At 43.1% G+C, this 14,314-nt stretch overlaps 2 long non-coding RNA genes across 2 annotated transcripts in view; one reads left to right on the top strand and one right to left on the bottom strand.

Moving 5' to 3' along the window:
* The window catches only part of LOC142055030 (uncharacterized), a 275,522-nt gene that overhangs the window by 244,666 nt on the left and 16,542 nt on the right, over positions 1-14,314 (top strand). The window lies entirely within an intron of this gene.
* LOC142055031 (uncharacterized) lies at positions 5,556-7,556 on the bottom strand. The gene is made up of 3 exons (XR_012659780.1): positions 7,285-7,556; positions 6,446-6,609; positions 5,556-5,707 (listed from the first exon to the last, which is right to left on the bottom strand). It is a non-coding gene; the product is annotated as an uncharacterized LOC142055031 (long non-coding RNA).

Here is a 14,314-nt window from a genome sequence, read left to right as displayed (position 1 = left end):
GGCTTTGCTCAAGAATTGCTGACCATAGTGGAGACATAGGGCTACAAGCTGCCGTTCCCCACAGTTTGTGCCTGGACAGCACACTGGTTTGGTTGGGGCATTCATCAAGTCCCAGTGATCAGCCTGATGTGGGATGCACGCCTCCTCTTAGCTCATATAATGTGCATTTGCAGGATCCTTCTTTGGATGCTGGCCAGTATTTGCATTTTGACCGGCATTTTCCTGGTGGTTGTGAAGTGCAGGTGGATGGAATGCTGAACTAAATGCACAGTTAGGTGCTAAGGAGTCCATAAATATATATATTCGATAATAAGATCAGCCGTACATCCCAAATGGTCCTCTGAGTTTTGCTAAAGTACCTTAGTAGGGTCAGTTCTCCTCTAACCTGATTTTCTTTTTTTTCATTTGGAACAAGCAAGGTAACACAAAAGGAGGCGGGTACATTATCTGACTAAATAGCAGAAGCGAAGGGGAGAACAGGGCATTGTTGTTGCTATTCTTTTTTTCTTTAAAAGAGGGGGTTTCCATTCCTGAAGTTTACATTTTGAACTCACTAAAGTCTTTCTTTGGCCTCTCCCAGCCGCAGGTCACCACAGGAATATGTAAAAAGGAAATGTTTTCTTTTAACAGAGTTGAACAAAATACATGAAACACACCCTTGCTACTGCATAACATTCCTTAAGTTAAATCTCAGAACCCAGCATAACCTTTTCTTTTTCTTCCGCTTCCCCCCCCCCCCGGTCTTTTATTTCATTGAAAAGAGCCCAAAGTATAATATTCTTTCAGGAAGCATAAATCGTATTGCTGGAAGTAATAGCAGTCTCCTAAGAAAAATCCCATAGGGCTCACGCCACTCCGCTTTCTGAAAAGCTGCATTCAAGTACATCCAGTGTTGCCTCTTTCCCAGCGGGCATCCCGAGCGCTGTGCTCATGGTTGTGCACGGAGAGCTGCGGACAATGCCAAAGCAACTGGATTGTCTTGCATTAGGGTTTTCCTGATGTTTCGGCCTATGGGCAGTCCTGGGTCTTGGGAGAAGCTGTCAGACTCCTGCCCAACGATCCTAATTTTGGTCCCTCTTCTTGCCTTTCAATATACATGTGTAACTCCCATGAATGTAAATAAAAGTTATATACATGCATGAAGGAGGAAATACATGCATTTATCTTGGCTCAAGACAAGCAGCATCTCCCCAAGGAGCTACTTAGGAGGTTATTGAGAAGCCAACAGCAAAGTGCGGTGGGCTGTACCTTCCTACATGTGTGTTGCAGAAATTATTGGTGTGTTGCTGATGTTTATGGCGAACAAATAGTTTATTTCTGGGCTAAGAAAGATTCCAGTGTAAATACTCAACTGGCAGCTAGCTGGAAGTTTGCCACTTGAAGTTAAAAGGCCCGTGACCAATGGTGTCAGATTAACATTTCCAAGTTGGACAATGTACAAATGGTGTTCTTGGACTGGAATAGAAATAGATGAAAGTGGTCTACTGCAGTGCAAATAACAAACTGGCAACCAGCTGGTCACTGGAAAGAGAACATGCTATGGGAATATGCTTTCTGCAGAAACACTTTATTTTGGAGATAAGCATTAACAATAGGAAGATGAGGCTTGTTTAACAAGAACCATATGGTCTCATCCTGCTTTTATTTCGCTCAATGGAAAGCCCTGATTGTCTTTTGTGAGTGCGGGATGGGGATTACGGATAATAAATAAGTAGTACAATAAGTTGCCTGATCCACTGTTGCTCCTCAAAAGGTGTAATCAGATTATTTTTAAACCACATGTTGATATTTCAGGAGACAATAACTGAAAGGCAACAGAATTAAAGGGGCTTGTTCAAAAACAACTTCTTCTGACAAAATAATCCAAGACAAAGATGCATTCAAGACAAAGTTATCAAACTGTGTGAAACTAATACAGCAACATTTCCAAGCTGATAAGTGGAGAAACAGTGGATGGGTTCATTAAAAACAAAACAAAACAAAACAAAACAAAAGTTCAGAGTTTTGTGGGGAGAAAACAATCACCTGTAAAAAGTAGCTCACATGCAGATGGGGAATAAGGCAGGGACTTTGCTGGGGTAATGGCCATGTCCTAAAAGCACTGACTTACTTTTTTAAGTAGGCACATGGTCTATTCTGTTAGCAACGTAATTAAAGGTAACAAAATTCAGAATTGTAGTTTCAGTATAGTCACCAAATTGATTTATTGATTGGGGGGGGGCGGGGGGAGAGAAAAGAAAAAGCAAGCCAAGGGATTGCAGGCTCAGTGGAAAATCCTGTTTTGGGAACTTTTCAAAGATGTCAAACATCATCTTGAATTGTTTACTTTTATGGGTAGGAAGTAGAAAAGAAGTGAGGTAAGAGTGGAAATGGCACTCTTACCACAGTTGGAAGGTCGCAGTAAAACCGATACAACTCAACGTGGCAAATTCATTTTTAAATCTGATTTTGTGGGATTTTTTACAGTGGCTAAGGTTTGTTAGTTTGGTCACAAAAAAAACAGCATTATCAAGATTATTATCAAGAAAAATCAAGATTTGAACATGAAAAAAATATGGTTCATTTATACAGAAACTCATGTCTTCCTTTGGAAATAAGTACTCATTCCCATTGATTTCCATGTGTCTGAAGACAGCTTGTAACACTCAAGGATATCAAAATTACATTATGTTACATACTTAGATACATCGTATTTCTAACTCTGCTGATTTTGCTCCCAGAGTTAATTTTTTCCCTCTTTTTGCTTTAAAATACAGCAAATACTTCAAGTGGAGGGAAATGATGCAGAATTTTGAGCACACGTAGATTCATATGTTCAGTTTGACTGTCTTAGTTCATCTCCTCTGTTCACTTTGAACACCGCTTCCTCTTCCCTGTCCCCAGGACTTGTCTCCCCCCTTGTCTTTACACTGATAGCAAAACAGCCTTAAACCATTTCTGTGTTTCTTTTGGGTTCCTGATGCCCGCCTCAACACCTCCATTTAAAAAACACTGAGTCCCCAGCCCAAATTTCTGCAGTTTGGAAATTGTTCGAGGCAGCCCAACGCTGAAAGCGATCCCACACTAGCTGGTTGTGATCATGATGGAAGTACATGCCAAGTGTGGTCCTGATCCAAGGCTCCTTGAAATATTGGTAGATTTCTCCTGGGTGGCTGAGGGTAGGCTGCACACAGGTGAGCCCTGGTGGAACAGCATTTTGGATGTCAACACCGTCAGGATTCACTTTTTCTAAGTTTCCAGCAATTCCCTGATACAAGGGAATGAGAGGAGACTTAGACTCAGTGTCCATTTATAGAAGCAGTATTAATTTGGCAATATTACCAATAAATAAACAGCCCCTAAAGAGTGGGACCATGCCACCCCATGGTCTAGCTCCCCTAAAGCTGGGGAGAACTCTCTTGATTTCATCCCACTTACTCCCTCACTTTTCTTTTCCCTAAGCAGCAGGGATAGCTGAAGAAGCCTGTCATCGTTTCATTGCTGTTTCTAATAAACACATATGGTGATGCATGTAACAAGAACAACAGCAAGTCGCTATTGTTCAGTGCACAGCCATATGTGGGCTGTCCAGCAGCTCGGCAGCTGCATCGTGAGTGCTCAGGAATGTCGATAGCCCAGAGAGAAAGGAATGATTTTTAAGGGCTCTGAGCCTCACAAATAGTGCGTCTGCTTTACATACCGCTGTTGCTAAAACAAATTCTGACCATGGTGTGCCAAAAGCATAGATGCAGCGTTAGTCATTGCAGAAGTTTATAAGGTGATTAAATTGTTAGCAATTGCAATGCAGAGGCTGAGAAATTAGCTGCAACCATGTGGAAGGGAGCTTTCCAAAACAACAAAACAAAACAAACACACATATATATAAAAAATATATATGTATATACATATATATATGCATCTGTATGTGTGTATTTATACAGTTAGTCCTTTTTTTTTAATATCACAAACTCAGGCACTTGCACATCTAGTACTTCATATAATAAAAACTTTGACCCCGGCACTAATCCATATTTATTTTATCCCATTGTGCAAGGTTGAAAGGCATGCGATTCACCAATAGTTTGTTCTCCATTAGCTGCATTTCCCTCTGGCCTCGTATGGCTCTGCTTGGGCTGCATGATGCATACTTGAGTGATGCAGAGGCAGCCCAAACATGATGGTTGGGATGCCTTGTGTACATCTGTGTTTCTAACACTCTTCTTTTCCTGATGCCATATTTACCCAGCAACCTGACTGAAAATGAGCAGCCCATCTGTACATCTTCGTTCTTCCATCAGTGTGTTTTGGGCGGAGAGAGACTGTGATTGAGGGAAAAGAGAAATAAAACTTAAAAGCAGGCAACATTTTTTCAAATTTGGACAAACACAGGCAGGCAACCATATCTTTATTTAAGCACTTGAATAATTTAACTGTTTGTGTGTGTGTGTGTGTATGAGATGCTGAGTACCTACTGTAAATAAGAGGAGAAAGTTGTAAGGGATCCAAAAATCAACTACTTGGATAGGTCTCCGAGCATGGATTTTAGAAGTCTGATTTAAATATTAAAGTGCAAATGGTTTTGGTTAGTGTTTCTAATGCATGGCAGGAAGTCCTGGGTCTTGGACTCCTTTTGCATATGTAGCCCTCACACACACAGTCTTCATGGCACACAAATTACCTGTGTAATGGGACTTGATTTGAGTAACCCGTAAGGCCCTGGGAAGAACCACATCCAGGTGTTGACAGAAACCATAGACCAGCTCAGACTGCCAAAATCCACAACTGATTTTGCCCAGTAAATGAAACCACAAACATTTGCACACTCAGATATCCCAACAAAAAGTAAATATCCTGCATTACATACTGTTCAATATTATACACAGTAGCACAAAAAAAAAAAAAAGAAAAAAAACCATTTAACTTCTATTTACTCCATATCAGGCAGTTCTTTCCAATGGTTAAAGCTGAAATGCCCACACTGACTTTCCTTGAAATAAGGAAGGGCCAGATTTTCCCCCACGACAGACGTACATGGCTCTCGGTTCCTCCTGAGGGTTGTGGCAGGACTTCAAAAAAACCCCACACCAAGGCCTGCTTTTCAGACATCCCCAGCATCCCCCAGTTTCTGTTGACTTGTAAGCAACATGCAGCTTGAGGTTTTGCTCATTCCTCAGCGGAATCTTTCAAAACTCGTGATTTCTCAGCATGAGTCAGTTTTATGTAACCCCAGCTTGCATTCCTCCAAACCCCTCCTGAGCTCGGAGCACTCTGACAGCCAACCTCAAATTCTTCAACCTCACAGCTGACAACTTTGGTCCTCCAGCAGCAGTATGACAAGCTCCTCACACTGCTCCTGTGGGGGTTTGGGGCCCCAGCATGGCTCTCCTGGGCACTGTGGGGACCAAGGGTGGAAGAAAGCTGGACCGATGGTAGGAGCTCCACTCCCAACGGGCAAGATGTTGAGCTTTCCTGCAACAGAAATGCCCATTGCTGGTTTTGTTCAGGTGAGTTTTTTTTTTCCTTCCCTGCAGCAACATCAGTTTTATCCATGCCCCTGACAGAAAAAAACATTTTTCATGTAAAAGTGGTAGGAAGGGAGGACACTAATTTGGTGGATCCCACTTGCTGTTGGTCCTCTGCAGACACCTCAGATGGCAGCTTCAGTTCACACCCCTGGCACCCTGCTTCAACCTGAAGGCAGCATCCTGAAGGTGGGCACCTAAACAAGCTTGAGAGGTGGATTATTACACCATAATTATTTTTAAACCATTATCTGTAAATGCACTGAAATATATAGCAGCAGATAAAAACAGTGAGAGAAGGTGGGAAGCTAAACCCCATTTTTGATTCTATCCTGGCTGATTTTCCCTTGAGAGGTGGAAAATCCTGTGATGCTTCCTCTGGCAGCTTCCCATGCCCATTTTGCTGGGGAACTCCTGGATGGCAGGATAAATTGTCGCCAACCTCTTGGCATCAGCACAGCTCTCCCATTCCCACCCTGGGGCAGCCAGGAACCCTCCTACCACTCGCAGTAAGAAGGATGCCCATTTTGGTCGGTCACCCTGTCCCCACCACAGCCAGACAGGAGTCAGCAAGGAGCACTTATATTCCTGATGCACAATTTCTTCCTCCTCTCTGTTGGAGGGAAAAGTGCCCTTTTTTTTAGCCAGTGCCTACCGTCTCTCTCCCTACAGGCAGTAGGAATCACAGCGTGGTAGAACCTAGAACTAGGTAGAACCTAGTCTCTTTCTCCCCAAAAAACAAAGCCCCAACTTAGTGGAGCAGGGTCTTGTGGATATTGAGTTGGAGACACTGCTTTATTGGAAATGCTTGATGATGTAGGAGCGTAAAGCCTGAAGTGACACTGGGGCTTTTGATACAATGTGGTGGGAAGTGGGTGGGAGGTATGGAGAAGCCATGGGGAGGGCTGAGGTATCCCTGGTATTTTACGTGCAGCCATTCATACCAGACTTGGCTCTGCATACTGTTTGAAACATAGCCAATGCATCTGAGTCAATGAAACAAGTAGCTCAGAAGCACTTTTTGGGGTATTTTTCAGGTATTTTTGGCCTTTTTTTATACAAATGGCTGATCATTTGTCATGTGGGATGAGTACCTCAGATTTAGACCCTAGAAAGAAAGATAGAAAAAAAAACTAAAAAAAAAAAATTGTACAATTTTCTAAAAATAAGTCTTCTGTCTTACTGTCTTTAGTTTTGTGTATGTGTGTACAAATTTATGCACTCAAAGCAAAAATACCTCCTGATGATAAAGTAGTCCACACAAGAAATGCTTTACAATATCTAGAGAAACCATGCAGGAAAGTGGAGATTAAGCAAGGAAGAACACATGCCAGTCCACTCCACTAACCTACTTAGATCCTGCTTGGTAACAGCAAAATAACCTGCCATCTGATGCTCCAGGTGCTGTGACCATGTGCTGGTACTATGCAGACCTTGGGTATGGAAGCCCTTTCCTAGCAAAATGATGGGATATTTCTTGTCCTCGTTGTGCATACATTTTAAATACCTTTCTGTAGGGTCACGGCCAAGTTTTGTTATTGTGGTGACTGTAGAATGTGAGGAACATGCACCACAACATTGGGATTCATCTCTTCTTCCATGGCCACCCAACAAACCAGCACCTGTCTGAAGCTGGGGGTGTTGACATCTTAATTCCTCCAGGAAAAGCTGCGTTGACACATTTTTTTTCCCCAAACTATATCAGTTGGCCTTAGACATAACCTCTCCACATGTGTGTGCCTGGTCTGTACCAATACGTAACATTTCAGTGTTGGCAGCCTACCTCATGTTGGCCATGTTATTTTTCCTGAGGAATTTGGGTAAAATCCTTTAGCAGCTTGCTTTTCCTATGGTCTGCTTTTGCTTTTTTCTCACTCAGACCTCAAAAGCAATCCCCTTGGACGTGGTTATATATATTTCACTGTAAGTGAAAGAGAACAAAACAAATAAAAACACGAGGCTCTTTCTTCATGTTGATACTTTCTTCAACCTTTCTATTGAGGACTTCCAACTGCAATTGTCGTCGTATAGTAAGCACTCTGAATGAATTTATTGATGGTAGCTGGAAAAAAAGGGAAAAAAATGAATTAAATCCCTTGAGACAGAAAGTATGTTATGAACTTCCCCAAGTTATTTGCAAACGTTTCTGCCAATATCAATAAATCCCTCAAATTTCAGGATAGGCTACATTAATTACAGGATGGCATTATGTATTTAAAGGTTGCCGAAAGTTATATCTGTGATCAGTCATGTTTGAACTGCACATTCACGTGAAATATTTGTTATTTTAATACAAAGGCATGCACGCGAACAGCACTAGCATCCATGATGTTTTAACAGGCTTTTATTAGTTCATGCTCTCCTTGTAATCTTGTTTTACAGTATGTGCATTCAATGTGTTTGTGTCTATGCTCTTCATGCACACATCGCAGGATGCCAAAACATCCTTCTGCTTCCTTGTTTCCAACCACTTAGTCAGGCACTTGAATGCTTTCCAAATCTTGTTAAAAACCAGAAATAGTGCTATCACTTCTTGTTGGAGTGCACAGAAAGGGGCGGATGAAGAGGGCAGTGGAAAGGTAGAGGAGGAGGTTGAATGGCTGGGAAGGGGGGGATCTTCATGGGTGAGCTCAGAAGACCCTCATTGTTGCAATGCCCAGACCTGATCTGGGGCTTCCCACTGCCTTGCTGTGAAAGGCAGAGGTTTTGGTTCACTTGCTGGATGGAAAAGCACCGCAAAGATGCTCCTTGTACATTACCTCCAATTTAAAAAGTTCCTGCCCAAAAATGACAGGGATTTGTCTGAGCTGACGTGGATTCATTATGTTTAAATTTTAAACTATCCTTTTTTTGCTAGGAAAATTTGAAGAAACGTTGCGGGGGGACGGGGGGGCATTGTATGAGTAAAATAGATTTAAAGATCAACTTTATTTTATTCACTTTTTTTCCCCTGAAACTAAACTAACTAGCTCCTAAGATTGTTCAAAGAGATTCAGTCAGGTACAGTCTTGCTGGGTAACACTGGGATCATGTAATGTGGATGGTCCTGGTATCACCAGAACACATACTCACTGCTTTTACCTTTTTATTCTGATTAGACTAGATGTTTTCTTGTGTGTATGTCTTAGGCAAAGACGCATCAATATTGGTAGGAGCCTGGATATTGTGCTGTAATAAAAAAAGCAGTATTCATGAGTATTGATTAACTGGATGCTCATGACTGAAGAGAGCAGTGGACGGTATTTTCCCTTGGATTGCTCTTGCAGGTGTGGATTTTCTGATGTCTGCTGATGGCTGAGTTCATCCTACAACTGTTGCCATTGTGGGAGGCAGCCATGGTTGCCTCAGTTCCCTGTCTCCATGAGGTGGGAACATCTGTCCAGTTTGACTGCAGTCACCCAATGGGTTTAAAAGCATGTGTTGATGCAGGCATGTGCTCACACAACTGTGAATCCATGCAGAGAGTGATGAGAAGCCAGCCGCTATAGCCAGATAAAAATAATGTTGCCTTAGGAATCTTATGCTATGCCTGAGTGAGATGACTGCAAGGCTGCCACTGCCTCCTGAGAGAGGTTGGGATTTCAAATTCAATTAAGGAACATGCCAAGGAGTTGTGATGCAGCCATTGGTGGATGTCTACACTACAGCCCATGTTTGTTCACGGTCAGCAAAAAAGCTGGTCACATAACATTTATCAGATTATTTACTTGACATATCCCACACAATCTGAATATCTTATTTTACAGGGGTTTTTTGCCCAGTTGACAAGCTAGGCACAGGGCTTACTCATATAATTAACAAAAGTGGTCCTTAGACGGGTCTCGAGAGAAAGTTTAAGTCAAATGCCAGGTTTCTCAGCAGAGCAGCATCTGTGGCCCCAACCAGCCACATACCAAGGATATGGCCACATGCTGAGACTTCTGCTCATAGTGCCTCCGTGCAGACATGGCCTCCATGAAACATTGTGGGAGGTAAGAGCTATCCAAACCAAGTTGGGTGGCAGTAGTGCAGCTCCTGGGGGTTTGATGGCGTGTCAGACCACAGAGCCTTCCACCCTGTTACCAGAATGGGGTAAAAGAGCCACTTGGCAGGAAGAAAGAAGCAATTGTGTAGCTCTTTTGGGATGGTCTGCCCTCCTAGAGGCAGCAAGCCTCAGCTTTAGCCCTCAGGATGCAGAGGTGGGGAGAAATAGTGGCATATTTTTCACTTTGTAGAGGGTCTGGTTGGCTTGATGTCATGGGTTGGGTCTTCTTGCTCCTCCAAAAGCAAAGGACATGAGTGAGCCTCTCCTGTTTTGGGCCTGTGCTTGGTGCAGCAAGGATGGAGGACAGGTCATGCAAGCTCACATTAAATTGCATTTTTCAACTGATTGGGTGTTTTTTTGCAGGAGAGCAACAACCCTGTGTACCTCAAGGCTGATGCAGTCTTGGAAAGTGAAATATATGTGGTCATGATGATGGAGGGAGAGGGGTGAGTGGGTGTAATCTCTTTCATAAGAAAACATGGTACATAAACACACAACACAGATTCAGGCCACATCTTCATTTAACCCATAAGAAGTTTGTGCAAGTGCAGAGAAGTCCAGGTTTTCTCCTCCCCCCCCCCCCCCCCAAGAAACATAATCCAGAGTTTATATCAGATGGTTTATGGGAGTTTATTGGAATATCCAACAGAGTTCATGTAGTGTGTCACAAGGTAAAGCCTGTTCATTGGTGATTTACAAGCAGTGTGTGCTGGTGTTACTGTAATTTATAGAACACAGATGGTCAGGGGGTGCCCCTGCTGACTTATAGCTGAATAAGAAGCTGAGCCCTGTGTGTCATCTGCTGCGGGTACCACCGACTTACTTCCCCAAATTAGCATTGACGGAGATCGGCCTTCAGAACCGGAGAGTCCCAAGACCTGTGTCTTGGAAGCTGGGGCTGTTTTGGGAGAGGAGAGTCTACAAATGATTAAGTCTGGGGAAAAACACCCCAAGCCTATTGAAATGGCACCAAAGGAAAATGGCTTTTTACAATAATAACTTCCCTTCTCAAGGCTGGTACTTCACTTGATGGGTTTTTGTCACCTGTTAAATGGAGAAGGAAGAATGTCTATCCCCCCCTTTCATACACACATCTAAGATAAACATCTCCTCTACAAAAATTTATATATATTCATAAATCTCCCTTGTAACGACCTCTAAGATAGATCCTGTCTTTGTTCTCGTCATTTTACCCTTCTAGGTAATTACTCTTTAACTGTATTTTACTATGACTTTCTTTCTTGTGTCAAGTTTACCTAAATCTTTGCTTCTTTAAACCTTATTGAACAATTTTCTCTTTATTCTGGCACCTCTTTCTGATCCCCTGGGAGTTTGCTTCTGGTGGATGCACCAGGCAGAGGGAGGATAGGGCTGGCAGCACATCCCACAAAAATTGTCAGGAGATTTATTTTGTTTGCCAGGGGATTGGGCCCATTTTCTCTTTTAATTTCTCTGGTTAACAAGGTTCATCACGTCGCCTCATATTTCTCCCAGACGTGTTTTTGTCTTGCCGTGTGTGGCCTTGTCCTGTCTGCAGAAATACCATGGTGGTCTGCGGCAGGATCCGGCAGCCTTTGGAGGGACGTGCCAGATCCAGGGACGCCCAGCACTTGGCTCGCCCACTGCAGCAAGGTCATGCATTTCAACAAGGCACTGCCGATCCTCTTTTTAAAGGGCATTGATTATGTTTTGTTAAAATGGGCTTTGAACTCAGCTGACCCTTCGCCAGTAGGACACTTCAGGGTTTTTTTCTGCCTGGACCACACTTGACACCTGTTGGCAAACGCGGCTGCAAATGCCACTGAGAGAAACCCATGTCTGAGCTCAAAACTAACTGGGTTGATTTTTTTTTTCCCAAGAGTAAAGACATATGAGAATTTGGTGGCTTCTTTAGTTAATAAAAAGGAAAAGAAAAACAACTTTGTTTTTCCTCGTCAAGACAGGGGAAAAAACACCCTATAGACAAAAGAAGCAGAAAGAGAGCTGCAATGGAAGTAAAATTGACAGCCTCTCAAAACTCAGGTGGCACTTTTCTTTTCCAGTTAATTACAGTTTTAATTACATGGCTTCTTGTGACTCCTTGATACCTAATAAACTAGGCTCTGTGGGGCGGCAAAGTTGAGTTTTGCTTGAACTGCAGGTGTAAGGCTCAGCATGAAACATAAATCAACTTCTTAAACATGTTCCCAGGGTGTGTTCAAGCTTTTTCTTCCTATTCGCTTGTAAAAATCACATCTTTTCACCATTGTTGGGGTAAAAAAAAAAAAAAGATTGATGCTAAAATGCTGTGAGTGTTACCTTTGTGTCTTTGGAAATAAAAATCCCCTTTTAGTAAGGAAAAAAGGCACTTTTTTTAACCTCAGATCTGATAAATATTAAAGGAGTGATGCATTACCCATATAGACCCTCTCTCATCATAATTTTTTTAGTGGGGGTGCATAAGATAGAAAAGTACATTAGCAGCATGAAAACAAGGGGAGATTGGTATGTGGACAATAAAGAGACCATAGGAGCTGCCTCTTCTGAAGGTTTTGAAAACAGAGAGTGTCTGTTTATTCTTTGTGTGTTATGCCATGGAAATCTGTGCTCCAGTCAGGTGGAAGCACAGCACTATATATTACCCATGAGCAGGGTAACACACTGGTGACCTGTTGCAGCAAAAAAGCTGGAGGCAAATATGGTCCAGAAGTTCTTTTTGGTCTCAATCCTGGGACATCTGATGGGGCCATGAGCCTGCGGCAGGGAGCTATACTGTCACAACCACCCATCACGATGGTCAATGGGGATTTCAGTGGAAGATCACCCATCTTCCCTCTTCCCTAAACCATACAACATTATTTTAAAAATATAGTGGGTGGAGGGGAGAAAAGGGGAAAAGGAAAAGAGGCAGGAGGGCTTCACAAGTGGCATTTGGATGTCAGTGCAAAACATAACAAGGTTCATGTGTGGGACATGGGTGTATCAACAAGTCCTTCTTAACCTGTAAGACACAACCTTGGAAGGACTTTTTTTTTTTTTACTTTCTTCTTATTAGTTGTATCTTCAGCTTGTGGTTTGTCTGCTGAAGTACTGGTTTTATATGAGTGCAAAAAAAAAGTGTATTCATTATGAGTGGAGAAGGAGAGCTCTGGGAGCCTCATTAGCAGCTTTCCATGCCCAGTAAGGGGAAGGGAGCAGAAATTGCTATGTCCTGCTTGCCTTTCAACATGAATTTTTGGGTTTTGGAGTTTTCCCATTGCTGATTACATGAAGTAGTGCCATTGTAGTAGTGCCATTACCTGTAGTAGTGCCATCCTCCACTCCTTGGCTGGAGCAAGCACGCTGAAGCCAGCTGAGGGTCTTTCTCACTCCTCCAAGAGCTTCATGACTGCCCTTGCTGCTGCCCACCCACCTCCCCCATGGCCTCAGGCCCTGTCCCATGAACCTTGCTGACATCTCACTGACACCCACAGTGCTCAGGGCCACCTGAGACATGGTCAAAGTCATCTTCCTAAACAAAACTGTTAGATTGCTTGGACAGGGCAGGCAGATTTCAACCTTAACTTCCACAGAGCTCTTGCCTGAAAACAATCTCCCTGTAGACTAGGCTTGTCTGGCATCATTTCACCTTGATGTCCTGTTGATGAAGATTCCTAGTGGTGGTGGTGGTGGTTGTTGTTGTTATTATTATTAAAGCTCATAATTATTCTTTTTCAGTCTGGCTGCCCCATCTTCTTTACATAGATAGCATAGGTTACTTAACTGAACATATATACATTGCGGCACAGTTTGGGGAAAGGTGTGTGATATGGAACCAGTGACAGTCTGGCAGCACTGTGTCCTGCCCTCAGCATCCTCTTGGCTTTCTGGTGTCCAAAGATGCACTGCACAGGTGCTCAAGCAGTGCTAACCTCTGCTTCTAAGTGCAGGCCAGAAATTTTCCACCAGTATCATTGTTCAGCAGAGACTTGGGATTCCGGTTAAACAAAAATCTTCATTAAAAGCAAACCACAGAGAAGACAAATTTTTGAAAGATAAGGGTAGCCGAGAACAGCCAAAAAAAGCATCTTTTTTTCAGGCCAATTTTTTTTTTTTTTTAAAGCTAAACATTTGCACTGACAGCTTGGATGAATGTTATATTCTTGCTGGTTTTCATCTGACTGGTTAAAAGAAACAAACAAAAGTGGCCACCTGCAGTTTCCAGGCCACGTGGAAGGAGTCACCACTCTGATGATGTATCACCATGTGCAGGGATGCTCTCTGCTGCAGGACCATGACATGGCTCCTAAATCATGCCTAAACCTTGCAGCGGGCACCATGAAACAGTGTCACCCGCTTGGCCATATCACCACCACAGGAAGCACACAGGGAAGGCACCACTTGGGCTGCACCCCACAGCTGGATGGTCTATCTTCAAGCATTTCTGCAGTCCCCAAGCAAAAGCCATCATCGCTGCCATTTGCAAACAAGCCGGCTGGATCTATGACACTTCTCCGCTTTAAATCCCCCTTCAAAACCCACTCCTGCTTTGACACATGTAGCAGATGAACTGCAGAAACTGAGGGCAGATGGAGATACTTAACATGCAGTTTGTCTGTATTATACCTGCACTGTATAATGTATACTGGCACTTTTGTGTTGCCTGGTCCACACAGGTGTGATTGTGACATGGGCTTTTGTGCTAGCTGTGGTCCTGGAGGACCTCAGTGCTGTGGCACGCTGATGCTTTGCAGCCTAAATCATGAAACTGAAGCAGGCATACCTTGGACATTCAACTCAGCATGTTTAAATACCAGCATTAATTCTGCAA

This window comes from Phalacrocorax aristotelis, chromosome 3 (assembly GCF_949628215.1).
Source record: "Phalacrocorax aristotelis chromosome 3, bGulAri2.1, whole genome shotgun sequence".
NCBI lineage: Eukaryota > Metazoa > Chordata > Aves > Suliformes > Phalacrocoracidae > Phalacrocorax > Phalacrocorax aristotelis.
This window is presented reverse-complemented; position numbering and strand designations above follow the sequence as displayed.